This window comes from Sturnus vulgaris, chromosome 1 (genome assembly GCF_052056855.1).
Source record: "Sturnus vulgaris isolate bStuVul1 chromosome 1, bStuVul1.hap1, whole genome shotgun sequence".
NCBI lineage: Eukaryota > Metazoa > Chordata > Aves > Passeriformes > Sturnidae > Sturnus > Sturnus vulgaris.
The window spans coordinates 48,906,154-48,928,534 of record NC_142243.1 but is presented as its reverse complement, the minus strand read 5'-3'; the positions used below and the strand labels follow the sequence as shown (position 1 = coordinate 48,928,534).

The window sequence follows — 22,381 nt, the reverse complement described above, 5'->3', positions numbered from 1 at the left end:
AGCAGATGGAGGAAGCATCCTACATGATGTCAAAGCAATGAAGCTGTAATCACTTTTATGATTACAGTCAAGGCACTGCTTTTGCCACCATAAGTGGAGTGCAGGGAATCTTAAAAGACGACACTCTAACTGTTGTCCATGCTCACTGAGAAAATAATGCTTTTACAGCAGAGCAGGTCTCACCGCAGCTAAATCATGGCTTCAACTGTACACCGCCTTCAAAAAAGCCCACAAAAACACAAATGAAAGGATTTGGAACCCAAGGGAATCTCGGATTGTGACATCAGCTCACTCTGGATTCTTTCCAAATTCTCAATTCCATTTTCTTCCGAGCCAATTTTCCCACCTAACTTGAGATGTAATTTATGGATTTCCAACACATCTAGTTACCTTAGAATTAGATTGCCACTAGCCAAAAAGACAGAAACAAGCAGTTAAGTGAAGACTGAAACCATGGGTGTTTAGAACAGCAAAACTTGGGCGAAACTATTCTTAAGAAAACCAAAACTTTTAGGACTTACCCATGTATTTTTGGAGGTGGAAAAAGTTTTACATCGAAAAGTCCCTAGGGAACTCTCTTCAGTGCCTGGAGAGCCGCTGTCGCTCGCCTTTCAAGGACCTATTCGTCACAGCAGAGGCAGCAGAGCACAAGATGGCCGACGAGAAGGGGCAGTGTAGAACTCTCTGTCTGTCTGTGTCTCTACTCAGTGTAGAACGTCTCTGTCCTGGCACATTTTCGTGTGCGATACTTCCCTCCGGGTCTTCGGGCCTTGCGAAGCTCTATGTACTGTGAGCGCTGCTACTTGCAGCTGAGAAAGACCGTGGAGCTAGCGGCGAATTCGGAGAGCGCTGAGCACGTAGTCAAGAAGCGAGACGTGTCCCTGCAACGCGGTGCTAATAGCAGTTTCCTCGCGGCGGGGGCGAGCTCCGGCCACAAGGCATTCTCGTCCTGGCAACGGATCTCTGTGACGGGCGTAGGCGAAAAGCTTTCGTTTTCCATTCGAACTGCGAGAGAGGCAGACTGTTGCACGGAGCTCTGAGAACAAAGGTGCACGCCCTAGGCGGGCTTGGGCAGAAGCAGCGTTCTCGAGCTCTTGGCTGCCGGCACACTGCTGGCTGTGTGGCGCCCTTGCAGCGGCTTCTGGCTGCCGGCAAGTGAAAGCAGCGCCAGGCGTGGGCGAGGGCGGTGAACGAAGCAGCACTCGTCCTGTGCTTGTGTGCACCACGTTACAGGCTACTAGGAGAGGAAGGTGGTTGACTCTCGCTTGCCTTCCCAAGTGCCCTTAGCAGTCGGAAGGAGCAAGCTGAAGCACTGCTGCTTGTGCTGCTCCTTGGTTCCCTTGCAGCCCGCTGTGAAAGCATTGGCGGTCACTTCTAGGCGCCGAGTTGCACACAGCACCACGGTAAGTGCCGCGGAGAAGGGAAATCCAGAGTGCAGCGAGGAGCTGGACGTGGCTTACGTGCAGTAAGGAGAAGGTGAACCTAGGCACTGCCTCTTCAATCTGGCCGCCTCTGCTCTGGTAGCAACTTTTGCAAGTCGGCAGAGGGAGCCGCGAGTATGTAGAACGGAGGGCAGCGAGACGCCGTGTGTTATGCGCCCTTTCAGGGCTGCTGCCAGGGGGCTACTTTAAGAACGCCTTTTTCTTCCTCGCGTCCTTCTCGCTTCGCTCTAGCTGCATGGAGTACAGCACAGCGAAGGTGTGAGGAAGGGCACTGCCCCAGCTTTTGCCCCGGCCTGCCTGTGCTGCGCCTTTAGCTGCACACGAGAACAACGGCATTTCTTACCCGCAAGGTAAAAAAGGCTTTAGTGTAGCCTTAGGAATGGCAAGTGCCTAGGCATTAAGTTGAGCGACCACGTATGAGGGAGTCTTTAGAGGTTTCCTCCCCCATGGCGCAGGTGTATTCTCATTCTCGTGCTGAACTGAAAAGTCCGGGCATGGCAAGACTGGCCTGCCTTGTGCAGAGACGAACACAAATATGGGGCTATGATCCTCTGTGTTCGGAGCTCTGCTTCCGGGTGTGTGGGCCGCCATGAGCCAGCAGCAGCCGCCGAGGACAGTGTGGATTGTGGATGAGTCTGGGGTGGCCCCCCGCCCCCCCGTTGGGCTGACAGCGGCAGGAGTGGCGTCGGAGCGGCGTCGCCTGAGGGCCCCATGGGGGGCGGGAAGAGAGCCGGGAATGACTCCGAGCGACACCGGAAGCGATATCCGTAGGGCCCGGAAGGCCAGCGTTGCCATCGAGTTTGGCCGGTAGGAGGAGTCTAAGGTGCTTTGAAAGGTGGAGCTTCTTTGCTCTAGGACAGTCTGGGAGAGCTGAGGGTGTCCAACCTGGAGAACAGAAGGCTCCAGGGAGATCTTCGAGCCCCTTGCAGTGCCTGCTGGGGCTCCAAGATAGCTGGGGAGGGACTTTGGAAAAGGGTCTGGACTCGCAGGACAAGGGGGAATAGCTTCAAACTGCCAGAGGGCTGGGATAGATGGGATATTGGAAAGGAATTCTTCCTTGGGTGGGTGCTGAGGCACATGTTGCTCAAAGAGGCTGTGTAGGAGCCCCATGGCAGGAAGCGTCCAGGGCCAGGCTGGAGCGGACATGGAGCAACCTGGACTAGTGGAAAAGTGTCCCTGCCCGTGTCAGGATGTGGGAAGAAGATAATTTTTCTCTAAGGTCGCTTCCAGTCCAAACCATTCTGGGATTCTAGGATTCATGGAAGGCCCTTTTCCAAGTGAAGTGTTGTATCTCTTGGCTCCCAGCTTGTAGTTGCCAGTTCTTCTGGAAGCAGGCGTGGCGAAGCAGCTGTGATGAGCCATGGGTTCTCAATAGGACGAGTGTGATATATTTGCAGAGAGGAAGGCTGCAGACAGATCTTCAAGGTCCAGGTAAAACAAGCAAAGGATTGAATAGAAGCCAAAGATTGGTTGTGTTAGTCAGTTTGCTGGCTGTTGAAATGGCCCCAGGTAATTTTCAACATTTCTAATTTGGATTTGTTTGAGTAAAAAATGAATGTGTTACCTCCAGCGTAGGCTCTCCAATGCATCTCCATGTGCTCCCATCTCTTTGTTGTATATCGGGTTCTATTAACTGAAGACAGAATCATAACACAGTAGTAAAACATTTAGAGGTGTAGTTAGCCAGCTTCAGGAGTTTTCAACTCAGCTGTTGACTTTTCTGGTAACTGTAGGCAAGGCAACACAATCCAGTTACTCCACTTTTCCTCTCTGAGGAAAAGATGATCTTTTTTTTTTTTTTTTTTTTCTCATTTTGAAAATAGCCTTGAATGAAGAGAGTTATGCACGTGGCATGTAGGATTCATTATTTTACCTTTCTCTTCTGCTGTCTTTCGCGTACTAGTCTTTTTAAAATTTTTTTGTCGCTGTTCTCCATTCAGTAGGTTTGAAAGAATTCTAATTGTTGAGATGATGGTTCTTTGAAGGCTCACTTAGCCCACCTTTTGGGTGAAGGAAAGAAGAAGACAAGGTCCTCTAGGAAGAGTAAAAAGCATACTTTTAAGAGACATTCAGAGATGTCTGCTGATGCCATGCAATTACCGTGTAATCAGCAGAAATGTGTTGGAAAAACACCCATCAGTGACTTCACAAGAAAGCCACACTCGACAGGTAAAGAACAGAAGCATAAAACCCCAAAGGTATGAAATGGACAGATTTTCATTGGGAATGAGCAACTCCTGAATTCTTGGTTCTAGAACTAGGGGCTTGTAATAAATAGACTGTCTCCTTGCCAAACGTAAACTTGGTGTCATGAACTGCTCACTGCCCGTTGAAGTGCAGGGCTAGTAGACTAATATTTGCCATGGCAGGCATATTGTATGGCTTTCCTGTTAAAAAGAAATTGGTTTTGCTCATAGCAATCTAGATATGTACCCAGTCTGACACCTATTTTTTAGGCTATATTTCCAAGTAAATGGCTTCCATGATGATGCAGTAAGTTTATGTCATGAACAGGAATGAAGTGATTGCATGCATCCTTTTTTACCCTAAGCCAGCTGCTGAGTAATGAGACAGAGACTCTCACTGACGCCAAGGAGTGCCCGTGCTTTTGGGAAAAGCACTGGGCAGATAAAGCCTATTTCCACATTTCTTGCTAGCGTCTCCTTCAAAGTTCATGGGTTTGTTCATCTTTTAGAGCTGTTCTAGATGTTCTTTGTAGTTTACATGTACTAAATGTAGCAGGTATTGCTTTCATGCCGTCCTACTAGATTTGAAGTTGGGATCTACTCAGGCTTCAATGTCTCAGAAGAAGCAACGTCGATTCTTTGAATTCTACTCTTGAACGTGAGAATGCTACTTATGTAGTTAATGAATTAATTAAATCGAATTCACTTGAATGGAAAAATTGTCTTGTTCATGTAGATTTTAACTTGGGAAATTGATATTTGAGTTCTACTTTTCATTGTTGTTGCTTTTCTGTATTCTTTGATTGCACAGATAGCAGATGTACTGACCAAGTATTGTGTGAAACTGGAGGAAATGTCCTTCCTCTTGGCAGCTGATGTTCACAAGCTCATTAACGCTAAGGCCATGGTAAATGTTTTACCTGGGGCAAGATAGCAGTCTGAATATTCCTAGAATATCTTTCTTTCCCCAGATGAAATTCCTTTTTTCTGCCTATCAATCACTGAAATATAGAAGAAATTTCTACTTGGCAGGGTATTGGTTATCATTTGTGTTCTTTTCTCCCCTCATTTTCTGTAGAAGAGACAATTTTTGGTTTGTTTTTGCATGTTGTATGCTGCTTCTACTTCTGGTTTTGTTTTTTAATACACAGAATATAAACGGAGCACTGCTGGATAATGAGAGGGCAACTGCCAAGCTACTCTTGAATCGAATGAAATCAGAGCTTGAGAAAGAAAAATGGCATCAACTGAAATGGCAAGGGACTGGAAGCTCATGCAAAAGAAGTGTGGAGTTCAGAGTTTCAGGTCAGAAATTTGGCAGTCTTCTTTTGGACAATGAGCAACACCAAGAGGCTAGTGTTCACTTTTGGTTTCTGTTAAAGTAATACTTGATCATTTTTTCTTTCTACGTGATACCACGTATGATATCACATATATCATGTGATTCCATTCTACATATCTACTTTCCATCCTGCAGAGAATTTACGGCAAGTGAAGAAATACAGAATCCCCCAACTGTGAATATGGAAATGGAAAAGTTGATAAAGGAGCAGATGGTACTCAGTGAAGAGAGACTGAAGGTTTTGCAATATATCGGGTATGGCAAAAGAGGGTATAGCATAAAGGAAAACAATTGTTGCTGGAGTTAATGAAGGACTTGGCTACAAAATGCACTTTGCTTCCTGTCAATGTGTGATTGCTAAATGCAGCAGTAAGGCAGGGTCTACATCTATTTCTGTACGGCTCTTTTGAATGGAAAAAATGCATTCTTGATTTTCAGTGCCCCAGCTACACTTAATAGGTGGCGATCAGGCTCTAAAAATGGAGGAATGCAGAAGTAAATCTTGAAACATAGTAGAAATGGGCAAAGATGGGTGGAGAGCTAGAATTTGGTGTTTTTGTCAAGGCATTTTTTCTCCATGGTGTGGGATTTTATTTGCGGAATAAATTAGAGGATAAATAAATAACAAAATAAAATAATAAATAAGAGGAATCTGGATAGAAATCTAACACTGCTACATTTGAATATCCATCCTGAACACAAGATACATTGCTGTGGGTGCAATGCATTACGATCTTTACAGGGAGGCTTTTTACTGTTGATGTAGGAGCTAGGTAGATTACAGTGGCCTCCCAGGTATGAAATAATGGAACCTTGTTTGTACTAGGTCTTGCAATGTCCCAGTGGCACCTGTGTGCCATGAGGCCTCATTTGGTCAACGTAGTGCTTTGGGTTGATGTGGGTGAGGGTCCGTAGTGACGCAGAGTCTCCAAGCAGGTGGAAAGGAGAAACGCTTTATTGCAAAAGCCAGGTCTCTTTAAGGAGCTAGCCCATTATCAGTTACACAGTTTAAAGCATAAGAGACACAATTCAAGCAACCACATACATGAAGATGTGAATGCATGATGGTTATATAGCATGTTTTTCCACCCCTAATTGAACTGAATCTCTTTCCCATAGTCCTTTTCTACTTAGTTGAAGTAACAGACCTGAGCCTTGACTTTACCAGGCTTTCCTTTTGTAAAGTTTTACTTATTGGGAATAATTCCCCCTTCTTTGTTTATGTGTTGCAGAGCTAAAACTGCGCTGGTAAAGCCATTATCTTAATGAGGCTACTATTGATCATTTGTCGCACACAAGATAAAATACGTGGGATACATATCACAATCATTAAGAACACACCAAGGATAACTATGCCATACCTAACTAAACTTTTAAGCCATGCCCCGAAGCTGAGGTGTTTGAGCCATGAAGACATGAAGACACCCCCACCAATCACCCTCATCTTATTTATGTAGCTGTTTAATGAGCTGCTCAATATTACTAATACTCTTATGAATGGACTCTAAATAATCATTAAGTTCATGCAGCACATCCGTCAAAACCTTCACATCCATGCCTTTAGCCAACAGCAAGAATTCAACGGCCACCCTGTTTTACAATGTTGCATGTTGATTTAACATCAATTAGCATTTCTGAAAGAGTGGCACTAGTCGCATTAACTTCTTTTGCAAGCCAGCAGCCAAGCTTGTTTAACGAAGCCAAAGTGTGAGCAGTACCAATTGCTGGTATTAAGCACACAAAGTCCCTAGTGTATCTAGTTCATGTGGCTGCAAGGGCAAAGCTGGAAAGTCATGCATCCTTCTCAGATCCTTGTACCATATCTCATCCCATCCTGTGGTCTTTTGCCAGGTGTACTGGTACCACCACCTAGGCTGCAATATACCTGGGGCTGTGCAGTTTTGCATTTTTTTACTAAGCACATGTAAAAGGGATCACCAGGAGTTACCATACAGATGGTCACAGTATTGGTGTGCATAGCATTTGCAGGGGTGATCCATACATTTGTGCCTCCCAGTGTAGGGAGTAAGATGCAGTGCTTTTGCCAGTCAGGATGATGCAACAAATGGACTCACACACAGCAAAAGAATCCATTTCATGTGGTGACCTGTGGAGACACAAGCAGAATCCCTTTCTCCACATTAACAAGTCTTACAGGTCCTGCCCACTGCCCTGTTACTGGGTCTTTTACCATCACGAGCCTTTACATCAAAAGAATATAGCCTTTCGCGTGCTGTTTGACCAGCTTCATCTTGATTCAGAAAACTGAGAACGCACAGGGCTTTTGCTAGCCTGTCATGTGGGCACTCCAACTCCCCCTTCTTTTGTTTTTCAAGCACAGATTTTAATGTTCTGTGGGCATGTTCAACATAGCCTGACTAATGGGATAGTGAGGGATACCTGTGTTATAGGAGACACCCCATTGTTGTAAAGAACTGGGGAGTCTGTTCAGAAGCATAAGAAGGGCCTTTGTCAGTTTTAATAGTGTCCGAAAGGCCCAAATAGCAAAGCATGTGAGCTAATAACGAGCAGCATCATGAGACTTTTCTCCTGTGTGGTCAGTTGCCATTAAAAAATATGAGAAACTATCATGAGTTATATGAACTTATTTTAAATGACCAAATTCTGCAATGTGAGTAACACCAGCTTGCCAGATAGAATTGGCAATCAAGCCTTGAGACTGACACCTTCTGCCAAAGGAGCAGGAACAACTCCATAGCAAGAGAGAGATGAAAGCAGAATGTCATGAACTTGCAAGGAGGTTGAAATTGCTTCTGCAGAGAGCATACATTTTGGTGAAAAAAGTAATGAGGTAGCCTAGCCTGAGCCAACTTCTTGTTACAACATTTGGCATGACAGTGAGATCTGCACAATTATTACCTTCCACAACAGGTCTGGGTAAACCTGTATGAGAACGAACGTGTAGCATATAAAAGCTGTGCTATCAGTTGTTAATCAAAAGCCATAGTGTTTGCAACTCTGTAGTAAAAGAGGGTTATCAACATATCACAAATACGAGGATCCCAGATGAAAAACTACATTAGCAGCATATGCAGGATCAGTTACAATATTGAGCGGGTCCTGTGAAACAACTGAAAAGCATAGCAGATAGTGGCTAACTCCAAGATTTGCACTGAAGCATTTGGCAGAGTCACCCATACGCCATACTAACACAGCTTTGCTGGTTCTACTGGATGCATCCATAATAACATTTCATCGACAGGGGTCAAACTTCAGCAGGTGTTTTGCATAGAAGGAGACGCTACCACCTCTGTCCACAGACAATGTGAAGGGTAGTGAATAGAAAATTGTTCTGGAAAGCCTGAAAGTGCAATCCGAAAGTTGGTGTCCTCTGACAACAACCATGACAAGTTTTCTTTGTTCACAGGCACATCGATTACATGTGGATCTTGGCCACTGAACATCTGCAGCCACTTGCAGTCTTTCATAATGAGCTGTGCAAACATGTCATTGACAGTCCATACAGTCTTTGTCACTGTATGAGGTAAAAAAAGCCACTCTAATATGTATAAAGGATGACTGTCATCAGCAAAAACACTAAAACAAAACTGCAAAAGGTTGAAATTTACTAGCTACTATAGCAAGGGCAATGGGTTCATCTGGGTCCCATCTTCAGCCCTGACACTTTTCCAGTACATGAGCACAATATTCAAGGGCCTTCTACCCTCTGGAGCTAGCTGTTGGGAAGAGTTGAGATCAAGGTTACCTTTGAGTAAAGCAGAGTTTGCAAAAGCTCTGTGGATAAACCTAGAATGGGACGTAACAAGTTCATGGTACCTAACACTTTGTGCAAATAATTTAAGGTTAAGTTATCTTTAACACAAAACTTTACAGGCCAAGAGCAGATAGTCTGCTGAGTGATTTTCCACCCTAGGTAATGCCACAGGGCCTGCTGCTGTCCTTTCTCAGGTGCAACACCTAATCCAGCTGCTTGAATTGCCTGAATGACAGCCACCTGTATGGAACACCAAATAGACTGGGCATCCAAAGCATAATCTGTATGTCACCCTCAAAGTCAGAGTCGATGACACCAGGTAACACAAAAAGCCCTAGTTGAGTGGCAGAAGAACATCCAATTAGCAAAGTATGCATTATTGCCAAAAGGTCCCCATATACCTGTAGGGACTAAATGAACCGAGGGGGTCTCCAGAGTCAGTGGCTGGCTGGTGGCCAGGCCCAATCTGGCACTTCTGGAGGTTGTGAGGAAGAGCTGGCTTGCCAGATGCTGTGCTTTGCATTTGTTTGATTCTGTGATTCTTGATTCTGGGATGCCTGAGCATGAGCCCTGCTGTCAGTTTCCCAAAATTGTGGGCTTACCTTCCACAGCAGGGTGAGTGCAGCAGTCCTTAGCTCAGTGTTTTTGCACAGGGGACACTCAGCAGTAGGAGTGGTAGTGGAAGGAGATTAGATTTTGGGCATGAGCAGAGGGCAATGTTTTTTCAGGTGACCAGGGGACTGCAGAGATAGCAACTGTTCCCTCATGCTCCCTGTAAATGAGCCAAGAAGCCACAGCAGCGGGGCTAGTGTTACAGGACAGATAAGGTACGTTTTGGCAAGCACTAGCCATCTCCACTGTATCACAAGTACACTGAGTACGAATAGGTAAGAGTGCTTTTTTACAGTCATCATTTGCATTTTCATATGCGAGTTGTCATAACAGATTTTTCGCATGTCCTCGTCATCAACCTGTTGGGAGAACACAGCCTGCATCCTGTTCATAAACGTTGTGTATGGTTCTGTGGGACGCTATTGATTATTAGTATAAGAAATGTTAGTATTCCTGTCTGTCACTGGGATCCATTGCAGTGCGACAATAGAAAGGCGGGGAATGAAGCCATAAATATCACGCGGATAGATAGTCTGATATGTGCATACACACCTTGACTGGTTAACTGAACAACAAGCACAGGAGGATCCCTTTGCTGCAGGTGTCTTGCCTGAGCCATTCAGGACTCACAATAGTCTGAGAAAAAAACATATATTGTATGATAGTTAAGATAATTTTCATTATGTTTTTCCAGTCAGCAGGCCTAAGAACATAGGCAGCACTGTCACAATCTGCCAACACAGGTGGGGGTCATGATGGTTCGTTTGATCTCAGAGGTGCAAAAGACACAGTAGGCGACAAATCAGTTTACTCACAGCAATGCATTTTTATTGAATTCTAACAACTCAGTTGAGATAGAGGGGAGAGATATAGGAAACAAAATATAGAGAGAAAAAGAGGGGGATAGCTGCCAACAGATGAGATGGACATCCTCATGGTCCTCAGCCAATAGACAGGTCTTCATCCGTGGGGAGATCTCAAAAGCTTCTCCAGAGGGTGGCTTTTTTATAGTCCTTTTCTAAAGCGAGTGGCTTCTGGCCAAGAGGTGGGAAGATTTATGGACCGTTGTGAGGTGCTCCGAGAGGCAAGTACGGACATGCAGGACATGCAGCTTTCAGTTGGTACCATAACAGCAGGTCCAGTGAGCACAACACACCTGCAAACAGTCACTTGGCAAGTATCCACCTCGATCAGGCCAGAAAACCACTGTCCAAAGCCAACCAGGGTGGGGCTCCTCGGGGTCTTCTCGAGAATGTTGTGAGGCAAAAATGAGGGAAACTTTGGACTGTCTCTTACAAGAACTTATGGTCTCTAAGTAAGCAATAATTTCAGAAGACACACCACTTTCCTGCTCTGGTCTCTGCAGTTCTCTCACAATAGTGTAATCTATGTCTTTGCAAACCGCTGTTTGACCTCGATCATAAACAACCAGGTACGCAGTAAAAAATGAGGGGCCTGTGCACTGATTCTGTGTAGAGTACAACTGTATCACTTGAACATTCATGAGTGCCAGATCTGAAGGATAGGTTGATTCAGGATAACTATCCCAAGTAATCAGCTCCTCAGGGGGTGAGATGGCCACAAAGCCAGCCAGTGGCTCTTGGCAAGAGTCAGGCAGCTCTTGGCAAGTGCTAGGTGGAGGGAGGGGGGTTGTACCACCTGGGAGCTGCAGCATTCTGGGAGCCCAGCAAGGGCAGGAGTCTACAGAGAGCCGGTGGGGCATTCTTGCCCCAGGGACCAATACTGGCCAAGGGGCCAACCTTGGGTGGGGCTTCAAAGAGCCAGGGGGAACAAGCATGCCCAGGGGCCGATACTGGGTGAGGAGGCTGATGTTAGTGAAGCAGCGGTGGGGGGGGGGGGGGCTTGTGCTGGGGGGGATGAAGGCGGTAAAAGAGCTGCTGTGGTAGGCGGCAAAGAAGCTGTGGTGGCGGTGGGGGCAGGCAGTGGAGAAGCCACAGCACCCTGCAGAACCTCTGATGTGGGGGAGGTATTGTCTTTTACATATGTGGAAATCCAATCCAACAAAGCAAGTAATTGAACATCAAGAATGTCTCTGTTCTGATGTTGTAAAAACTGCTGTAAATTCTCTAGGGTCTGCTTTTGCTCAACTGACAACTTTGCTCCTATTATGTACTGTATTGCTCACCTCAAAGTGAGCACACTGTGATGTGGTAAGGTGAAGGTGGGGGACACTCAGGGTATCTGGGCCTGCTGCCTCAGTCTGCAAGGATTCTCTGCCTGGGTCTACTGTCAGGATGTGCTGCCTGGGGCCTCTCCTTGAGTCCGTAGAGCTCAGTCGTGGGGCTCTCTTCACTGTAGGTTGATTTTCCATCTTCAGGTGCCAGCTGTGGATGAGGGTCCGTAGTGACGCAGAGTCTCCAGGCAGGTGCAAAGGAGAAACACTTTATTGCAAAAAACAGGTATTTTTAAGCAGTTAGTCCATTATCAGTTACATAGTTTTAAAGCATAACAGACATAATTAGAGCAACCACTATACATGAAGATGTGAATGCGTGATGGTTATATAGCATGTTTTTCCACCCCTAATTGAACTGAGTCTCTTTCCTTCAGTCCTTTTCTACTTAGCTGAAGTATCAAGCCTGAGCCATGATTTTACAAGGCCTTCCTTTTGTAAAGTTTTATTTATCGGTAATAGGTTGATAATTAACTCTTGTTTCCTTGAGATTCCTTTGCACCACAATGGTCTCTTTGGTTCCATGAGGTCAAACTGTGAAACAGTGGATACTTGATTCCATGAGTTTCCATTCCATCACAATGGTCTCTTGGATTCCATGAGGCCCTACTGTGTCACTAGGGAGCCTTTGTTCCACATTTTTCCATTGTGTCACAATAGGCATGAGGCCGCAATATGAAACAGTGGATATTTGCTTCCACGAGATTCCATAGTGTTACAATGGTCTCCTGAGTTCCATGACGTCCCTCTTTGTAACCAATTCAGACTTGGTTCCATGAGATTCTATTGTGTCGCAATGGTCTCCTGGCTACCATGAGTCCCTGCTGTGTTTACAACTGATTCCCAAAGATTCCATGGCATCACTGTGTTCTCCTGTGATTCACAAGGCTGTGCTGTGTCTCAATGGACACTTGCTTTCTCCAAGGCTGGAGATGTCCCAGTGGCACCAGGTTTCCATCAGGCTGCACTTTGTCACAATGGGGCCTTGGTTCCATGAGATTCCACTGTATCACAATGTTCTTAGTTTTTTTATGAGAGCCTGATGTGTTGACAATTGACCCTTGGTTCCTTGAGATTCCATTGCATCACAGTGGTCTCCTTGGTTCCATCAGGCCCAGGTTTGTGAAAACGGAGCCTTGGTGCCATGCATTTCCAGTTCATCCAGTGGTCTCTTGGATTCCATGAGGCTCTGCTTGGTCACAGTGGACCCTTTGTGCCATGCATTTCTATGGCAGCACAATGGTCTCCAGCATTCCATGAGGCAATGCTGTAAACAAGTGGGCACTTGGTTCATGAGTTTCCATTCCATCAGGATGGTCTCTTGCATTCCATGAAGCCCTGCAGTGTCACTATGGAGCCTTTGTTCCATGTGTTCTCATTACAACACAATGGTCTCCAGAACTCTATGAGGCTGCACTGTGAAACTATGGACACTTGGTTCCGTAAGATTCAATGTTACCACTGTCAGGAAAATCCATAAAGGCTATATATTTATGTCCAAAAAGGAGAAAGAGGAGTCCTTCAACTTCATTGGACTAAAAGGAGAGAATTCACTGGGGCACACACCCGCAAAGTTTTCTCTCTTGAGGTTTCAGAGGGCATAGCCTCCTTTTATCCTAAATTCCTGGCTGCACATTGCCATCTTCCTTTCCCTACTGGCCCACAGACTAGGAAAGTACAGCATACCCAACCTGCTTATTCCTTTTCTTCCCTTGAACCCCCCAAAGTTTGGAAGTTCAGCCTCATGCAGACCCTTGCGTGTTTCAGGAGCCAAGCTGGTTGCTGCTGATTGCCACAGGAAAATGGAGACCACTGTGACACTGTAGGGCCCCATGGAACCAAACATCCATTGTGACACTGCAAACCCTCACAGAATTAAGGAAACCCCGGTGACATCGTGGGGCCCCATGGAACCAAGAGTTCATTGTGACACAACAAGGCCACATGAAACCAAGGAACCATTGTGACACTGTGGAACCTCACAGAACTAAGAGTGCATGGTGACACAACAAGGCCTTGTGGAACCAAGGGAGTCCAAAGGTCTAAAACATTCCTTGCAAATCTCTGCCTTGTGAGAAGGGGAACCTTCTTGGTGGCAGCTTGGGCAAAGCGGGTCCCAGGTGAGTGAGGGAAGACAGGATGGGGTTGGAGAATGTGGAACAAAGTTGCCTGCACTGGGTCAGACCTCAAGGCAGAGCTTCTCTGACCAGGCCACACCTCCTGAGGAGAGCATCTGGATCAATATCAGTCACTGAATGCTGGAATCACCTCTGCTCTAAAGACAACAGTATAAAATACACCCTCTAAAATAGGAATGTGTAATTCTTAGAAGCTCTTTGATGTATTTCTCCATTATTATCATAGGAAACCTTCCTGATGAACTGCAGAGGGAAATCAAGGCAGAGTCATGGCTTGTCAGGACTTGCTTGATCCCAATGAGCCCTGTGGTATATTTGGTGCTGAGCCCTTGAACCTCAGGGCCTGAGAGGAGATTGCACAAACCTTTCCGGGAGTCCAAGTCAGAAGAAAAACCCAAAGTCTCTCAAAACATTAATGGGTCCCACTGAGGTCAATCCCCAACACAGACTCCTCATGGACTCTTTGGAGGAGAGAATTGGAGCCCACGATTGCCAAAAAAACCTCTCAGAGATTAAGTGTGGAAAAGAAAAAAGGAAAATACATTAAAAAACTGAAGCACCTAGAGGCATTGAGCCCCACTGAGTGTTGTTGCTGAGAAAGGCTCTCAAGAGACTAATTAAAGCAGATAATTGGAGGCCATGATTGCACAAAGCTCTCAGAGACTCCAAGGCAAAAGCAAAACCCCAAGCAAATCCTTTGAAAAACCTGCAGTCCTTGGGAACATGAAGGAGTCCCCCAGGGGCATTCCTGACCAAGGCTCCCCAGAGACTCGTCCCAGCAGATCCCTGAAGCCACTGGGATGTGGGGGGCATGCTGAGGGCAGGACAAGGGGCAACAGTGCCCAGCCTTGCTGGGGCTGTGCCAGGAGGCCCCAGTGCCTCAGGACAAGGTGTCTCCTCAGAGCCCTTGGTGGCATAGACGCTGCTGTGCCCCAGGCACCAAGACTTGGCGTCTCTCTGTCCCCACCTGTCATCACTGCCTCCAATTTCCTGCTCTAACTGGAACCTTGGGACACTTTCTCAGCCGTATCCCACAGTGCGACCCATGAAAGGTATCTGAAACTTTGGAGTTTGATTATGACTGAATTATTGAGAGGTTTCCTAACAAACCATGGCTCTGCCTTGATTTCCTTCTGGTCTAGTGCAGTTCATTAGGAAGGTTTCCTTTGATAGTAATGGAGAAATATTTCAAAGACCTTGTAAGACATACACATTCTTATTTGAAATGATGTATTTTATTACTGTTCTCTTAAAGCAAAGGTGATTGCAGCATTCTGTGATTAATATTGATCCAGGGTGTCTCCTCAGGAGGTGTGGCCTGGTCAGAGAAGCTGTGTTTTGAGGTCTGATCCAGTGTGGACAACCTTGCTCCACATTCTCCAACCCCATCCTGTCTAAAACTCCTGATTTTCTCCACTGCAAAGAGACACACTCCCAAGATGTCACCAAAAACCACTCCAGAGCTTCCCTGGGCCAGCTGTGAGGGTGGATCATCATCTCAACCTGCACTGGGCCACTGCCAGTGGCTGTGGCCATGGACACTGCACTGATCCCACTGCTGGGTTTGGGTGCCACAGCAACTGTGAAAAGTTCATTTCCTTGGGAACACTGGGGAGGAACTGGGACATACTGGGGAACAGTGGGAACCCTGTGGGAGACACCAGGATATATTGGGTGTGACACTGGGAAATACTAGGACAAACTGGGGACACTGGGAACACTGTGGGGAACTCGGGACACTGGGGCTTACTATGGATGACACCAGGGGGAACTGGAAGGGACTGGGAATAAACCCAGGTGTATTGGGTGGGACTGGGGGGTACTGGGGGTGAACTGAGCTGTACTGGGAGGGTCTGGAGGGGCACTGGGACTGTACTGAGCTGTACTGGGAGGGTCTGGAGGGGTTGAATGGGCTGTTCCCGCCTCAGGTGCTTACCACTTGCTGAGGCTCCCACCCATCACTGCTGCAGCCAATCAACGCAGGGGATTGGGCCTTGGAGCAGTGCCTTGTGTCAGCACCAATTTTTCTTTTTGCCTCTAAATACCATCCTTCCCTGTGGCCTGATAGAGCCCCATTGGAGCTGGGATTACATGGTCCGTCATGCCCTGCACTCCACAGAACCCCAGTGTCTGTGCCCATATGTCCCATAAGTGTCCTCCAAACCCTCCAGGATCCCTAAGTGTCCCCTCAGCACCTGTTCAGGACCCCCCAAAAGCATCAACGGATCCCCTGGATGCTCCCAACCCTATAGATGCCTGTTACAGCCACTTTTATGAATTCATCTCCACTCATTCCCCATGGCCTCAGAGCCCCTCATAATCCAATTTCTGTGCCTGTGGCACTGTGGCGCTACCACAGTGAGAGAGAGAGAGAGACTCACACCTGACTCCAAGGAAGACGAGCAGGAAAAGACTTCTTTATTTACATTACATATCTATTTATAGAATTCCAACAATGAGCATGGATTGGACAGTGATGGTAAGACCTCTTGACTCCATTGGTTCATCACATGTCCCTCAATTCTCTCTTCCTCCAAGGAGGAATGCAAAATATCCACTGTTTACCAGAAAGAGTGTGAGAAAGTGTAAAAGAAATCCATCAACATCAGAAGGCCAGAACACAGGTGCAACATGTGCCTAAAACTCCTGCCATGCTATGTGCCCTAAAGAGCCCTGTTAGAGCTCCCTGAGCTCCCCCACAAGAGCTCCTGAACTGTGTACTCTATACTTGAGGACCTCAAGTTGCTGCTCGGATGCAAAACTGTCCCCCAAATCCCTTCTCGGACCATCAGGTCCCATCCAAGCTATTTCTGGGACTACAGCTCCCATCATACTCCGGGGTGGTTGTAGAGCGCCATTCCAGCCGTGACTTCATCTCCCATCATGCTCCATGCCCCACTGAGAGGCATTGCAGCTGTGCCTAGAACTCCCGTGATGCTCCACGGCCCCAATAAAACATACTATACCCACGCCTACAACTCCCATGTTCCCCACGCCCCAGAGAGCCCCTTTAGAGCCCCCCCAACTGCCTGCCCGGACCCAGAAAGGCCCCAGATTCCCCTCCCTGACCTCCAAGTGCCCCCCTGGACCACCAAGAGGTCCCCCGGACTCAAAATTGTCTTTCAGAATCTGTCAGTGCCCCTCCAAGTGCCCACCTGGTTCCCCAAATGTCCTGCAGACCCTCAAGTTCTCTCTAAATTCCATCCACAGACCCAAAACTGCCACAAATGTGTCCCAGAAATGTCTCCCTGGACTCCATTTTATTTGTTTAAATCACTTTGCTGTAAATTGTTGGCTTTTTGTTTTCATGTATTTTTTATTATTTTGTCACTATAATTATGAATTGTATCCACTTTTTATGTATAAGGAAAAACGCAGGCTTGTGTGGACATGAACAGACTTGTTACTACTGTTACCTGCTTGCTAGGAGTGTAAGCTGACAACATGTTCAAGCCTTGTCCAGACCTGGGGACTTGTAGCTACTTCTGCTTGAGTGGTAGCCAACGTGTTCGGGCTTGCCCGGGCTTGTACCCCAGCACAGTAGGCATGACACAGCCCCACCAGAAACTGCCGATAAAAGGGGCAGTGACCAGGGGTAGGACAGACGTGTTGGTGGAGCGCAGACTCCCCGTGTCCCCAGTGCTGCTTGCCCATTCCTTATCAATGAATTAATAAATTGCCTTATTGATTGACCTACCCGATTGTGGTGAGTAAATTTATAACAAAGGGAACTGTGTTACTTAGAACCAATTATGATTAATTTCCATAACTGTAAAAATATATAGATTTTGTTATATAAACACTAAGTAATAAAAACATTATAAATAGAAATAAATGTAATAAATACACTTAATAATTAATATATGAACACTAAAGAATAAATTATATTAACATTTATGGATATTTTGGGATGTCTGTCCCAAAAGGTGGCCAATGTCAGATATGGTGAGATTGAGGGTGAGGAGCATGTTGTCTGAACAGGGTCAGCCAACAAGGGACTCATTCTTCTATGTGTCCAGAACTCGTAAGGAGACATTCAGCATCAAGATCACTTGGAGAATGCTTCTATCACCTGTGCTCTTAAATGAAAAGTAAAAAAAACCACCAACAAATTTGATTAAAAACAAAAATCATGAGGTACACTTTGAAATCTTCCTCCTTAAGAAAACTCCAAACTGACTCCAATCAGCTGCACAAGCCCTGGAGACTTGAAGACAATTGAAAGAAGACAAAGAGCTCCTGAGCACTTTCTGTACTTTAATAAACCTCATGGTGGATTTGGGGCTGAGTCCAGGACCTTCAGGCACTGAGAGAAGGTTGAAGAAACTCCTCAAGGAGTCAGAAGCAAAACTCCAAGTCCCTTGGAGCATCACTGGCCTCACTGAGGGCAGGGAATGCCAAAGCCTCCCCAGGGACTAGTGACAGCAGATCCTTGAGGCCAGGATTGCAGGGAGCCAAAGGCTCTGAGCATGGAACTGCAATGCTGAGCAAGACCTGGGCTAGCTGGAGGAAGCAGAAAGGCCAAGTCCTGAGCCCAGGCCTGGGACAGCACGGCCTGTCCCTCGTGGGTGGCTCAGGGCTGTTTGTGGGGCAGTTGGATGTGAGGGTCAGCAAGGACAAACATCATAAACCTCTGTTGAGATGGGGAACACATATGTATTTGAAAATTCAGGATTTTAGAAGCCTATAACATGCTTAAGCAGGTGGAGGGGAAATACAGCACATAGCACAAACATTATAGAACAAACCACACAGGAATTTAATTGCTAGGAAAAGCCACTGAAATAAGATATATTGTGAAAACTTGGCAAAGCAAGACCTAGGTATTATACTGATGGCGGTGGTAATAAAGAGATGGGGTCTCCAGCTTGATGCAAGCATGAAACCATTTATGGATACACACAGCTGAGTTTATATATATTTTCAGCTCTAGCTAGAAATAGCACACCAATATTATTCATGTAACTAGGCTATATTGCTTCATTGTAACTAAGTAGCATTGCTTAATCAGTGCCTCATTCCAAGCAAACCAGCTATGTACAATATTCTCATGATTCTCCACAAAACCACATACTAAGCACATGGTATCAAGCACTTTCTTATCTCTTACATTCCTTTTTCAGAATCCCACTTGCTCTTGCCAAGGCTTGCAGCCTACTATGGCTAACACATCTATGTTGGTTGTTAAAAGCTGAGCAGTGCTTCCAGTCCTGCTCTCTAACTCTATCCCCACATCTCCCCCTTTCTGTTCCACACAGACATGTCTATCTGTTTTTGAACACATTGCAAAAAACAAGGCAAAGAAATAATCAAAATAACAATATGGCTAAAACATAAATTCCTGTCTTTGCTAAATTTTTCAGCCAACTAGTAAGCGCTCATCCTCTGACTATGTGTCCAAGCCAGTCACTATCATCCACAACTCTTAGTTTGCTGACACTATCTTGAAGGGCTTGTATACTAGCGTAAATAGATTAAAAAGTGGTCAGACAGATTCATGTAGCCATGTCTTGGCAGTCCTATTTCTGTTCTTGTCTTGGACCTCAGGGCTGGATGGCAATTTAGGTAATTTTTCTTTTCTCTGGATTTTATTCTCTGGGAGGCAATCAATGTTTGTCCAGATGAGCAGGTAACTACTTCGGACCTGTTGGTAATAAAACACATACATACCTTATCCCTAAGTAAATTAGCTCCCTTAGTAAATTAGCTAGGCCTTATCATTGTACACTCGATTAAAGATCTTTACGTAAAAACTTCTAGAAATTGCCTCTGCACATGCAAACCTTCAAAGTAGTACTGCTCTGCTAAGGATCAAATTTGACTTGATTTGATTTGCTTTGAAAATTTTTAGTATAAATATTAGTGTAAACGTTCTTGAAGAGCCATAATCCCCCTTCTTTTGTTTTTTAACGTGTGTCTCTTGTTATGAACATAAACACAACATAAAAAGCAAAGCAATATGTGGCAAAACAATAAACTTACACTAAGCAGAAATAAATTAGATAATACACACAATTAGTAGTACATGAAAGAATGAAGATTTAAAACAATGCATTATCAATTTCCTAAATACTGTACCATCACCCAGAGTCTGCAGAAACTGGTAAGCCTCATTTTAGATTGAAGACCTGGAGAACCATTCCTGGGTAAGATTTCCAAGTTCACTTTAAAAGGAGTTCCAGCTATTATAGGTCCAAATTTGGCAAGTCAGAATCACCAGAGTACAGTTTTGGTGCAGAGACCACCTGGGTTTGTTGGCATACTTCCTGACCAGCTAGGGCTAGGACTTGGCCAGGACCCAGGCCTTAACTGGAAGAGTTTCTACAATATATTTTAAAAACCTCACAGTAATAGTAGTTAGAAAAGCTTCTTAAAATAATGTCTTATAAATAGCTATACAATGGCATGTGATGGTTTGTAAAGCAGCCAACTTTGTCATCTATCTTTAGCTAAGTAATAATAAAGCAAAAAAAGAGCATTAAACAGCTTACAATTAATAACAGTTATGTCAGAAGGACAGGGCAGGATAGCTCCTGCTGCCAGGGATGGTTGCAGGGAATGAAGCAGGGGCTGCAGCCACGGCTGCCCAGGGCTGTCCTGCAGAGCAGGTCCTTCAGCCCTGAGGGCTCTTGGCCAGGCCAGGGGATGTGCCATCTGCCAGGGGCAGCTCTCAGGTTGCCTGGGAGATCCCCATGGACTGTAGGGAGAAGTTGGAGGGGGAAGGCGTGACGCCCATCAGAGGAGAGAAGTAGTTTTGAGAAGATTCCTAATATAATTGCTCAGGATTGACTCAAGGAAATCGGTCCTAGATTGTCAATATCTCCTTTCAACAGTCCACAATGCCCAGAGTGAAGAAATGTCCAACAGCTCCATCAGCCACTTCCTCCTGCTGGCACTGGCAGACAAACAGCAGGTGCAGCTCCTGCACTTCTGCCTCTTCCAGGGCATCTCCCTGGCTGCCCTCCTGGGCAACGGCCTCATCATCAGCACCATAGCCTGCGGCCACCACCTGCACACTCCCATGTTCTTCTTCCTGCTCAACCTGGCCCTCAGCGACCTGGGCTTCATTTGCACCACTGTCCTCAAAGGTATGCACAATTCCCTCTGGGACACCAGGACCATCTCCTGCACAGATATTTTTCTTTGCCTTTTTCATTGCATCAGAATTTGCGTTTCTCACTACCATGTGCTATGACTGCTAAGTGTCCATCTGCAAACCCCTGCACTACAGGACCCTTCCGGGCAGCGGAGCTTGTGCCCACATGGCAGCAGCTTCCTGGTCCAGTGGCTTTCTCAATGCTCTGTTGCACACGGCCAATACATTTTCCCTGTCCTTATGCCGTGGAAATGCCCTGGGCCAGTTCTTCTGTGAAATCCCACACATCCTCAAACGCTCCTGCTCCCACTCCAACTTCAGAAAACTTGGGATTTCACTGTTTTGTGTTCATTGTTTTCTTCTATGTGCAGATCTTCAGGGTTGTGCTTAGGATCCACTCTGAGCAGGAATGACACAAAACTTTTTCTACCTTCCTCCCTCACCTGGCCGTGGTCTCCCTGTTCCTCAGCACTACAGTATTTGCCTGCCTTAAGCCCCCCTCCATCTCCTCTCCATCCCCGGATTTGGCCCTGTCAGTTTTGTACTCGGTGGTGCCTCCAGCACTGAACTCCCTCATCTACAGTCTGAGGAGCCAGGAGCTCAAGGCTGCAGTGCGGACACTGATGACTGGAGGATTTCAGAAACATTAAACACCTTGCCAGGTTCTGCAAATCACTTGTAATAAAATTCATTTTTTATGGTTCTTGTTGGTTTGTTTGCAAAACTAAACCAAAGCAAGCAAAAAGATGTAGTTAACAACCAATGACAAAAGAATGAAAAATAATTAACTGGAATAAATTGTATGTGGTTGTTATGCTACTGTAAACTTTCACTTTCAGTAATGAAATTCAAATAAATTATTTATATGTTAGGATAAACTTAAGTAAAAGATAAGACTCTTGGCTCTGAGGAAAGGTAAATACCTAATCAATTTAAAAGAACTCTGACATAATCTGCTGCATGCAGACAATTATCTTTTATATAAGAACTTGCTGAAAGAAACGATCATAAAGTAAAGCTAGGCAAACTATTTGGAATATTTGAGAACTAGCATATGTCCTTATTTTGATGTGTTACCCAAACAATTGCATAACTCTTAGTCTGAAATGAAATATGTGAATGTGTTATAATGTCAATTTACTCTAATTGAATTTAAAAAGGGGGAATTTGTGGGGAGATGGTTGGTAGGGATAGTGCAGAAGGCAATTTTCCTCAATGAATTACAGCTGTACTGATTACCAAGAAGTGGAGACAGCCTTGCCTGTCCAATGAGCATGTGTGTTAAAAAAGATTGGGCTAGCTAGTCGAGAGCAAGTTGGGGTTGGAGACCCAGAGTCTGCTGCAGTTTGGGATGGAGTCTGCTGGCTGTGCTGTGAGGAGGTAAGGGACATGGGGTCGTGCAAGGGACAGATAAGGTTAGAAAATATTGTGTGAGAGACAGACAGACTTAGGCAGCCAGGTTAAAGGACAGGTTGGGGTTTAGCCAGTCATTCAGAAAGAAGAAGGAAATGTGCAGAGATAAGAGAAGGAGTCAGTGCTGTGTGGAGCTGCCTGCGAGGAAAGGAGTCAGAGTTGCCTGAAAGAAGTTCACTAAGAGAAGGCATGAGAAGTTTTTAATAAAGGACTGATGTTGGT

The 22,381-nt window shown here is 45.7% G+C and overlaps 1 pseudogene; it reads left to right on the top strand.

Moving 5' to 3' along the window:
- Window positions 1–20,506: 20,506 nt before the first annotated feature.
- LOC106859546 (olfactory receptor 14J1-like) lies at window positions 20,507–21,396 on the top strand (annotated as a pseudogene).
- Window positions 21,397–22,381: the final 985 nt, after the last annotated feature.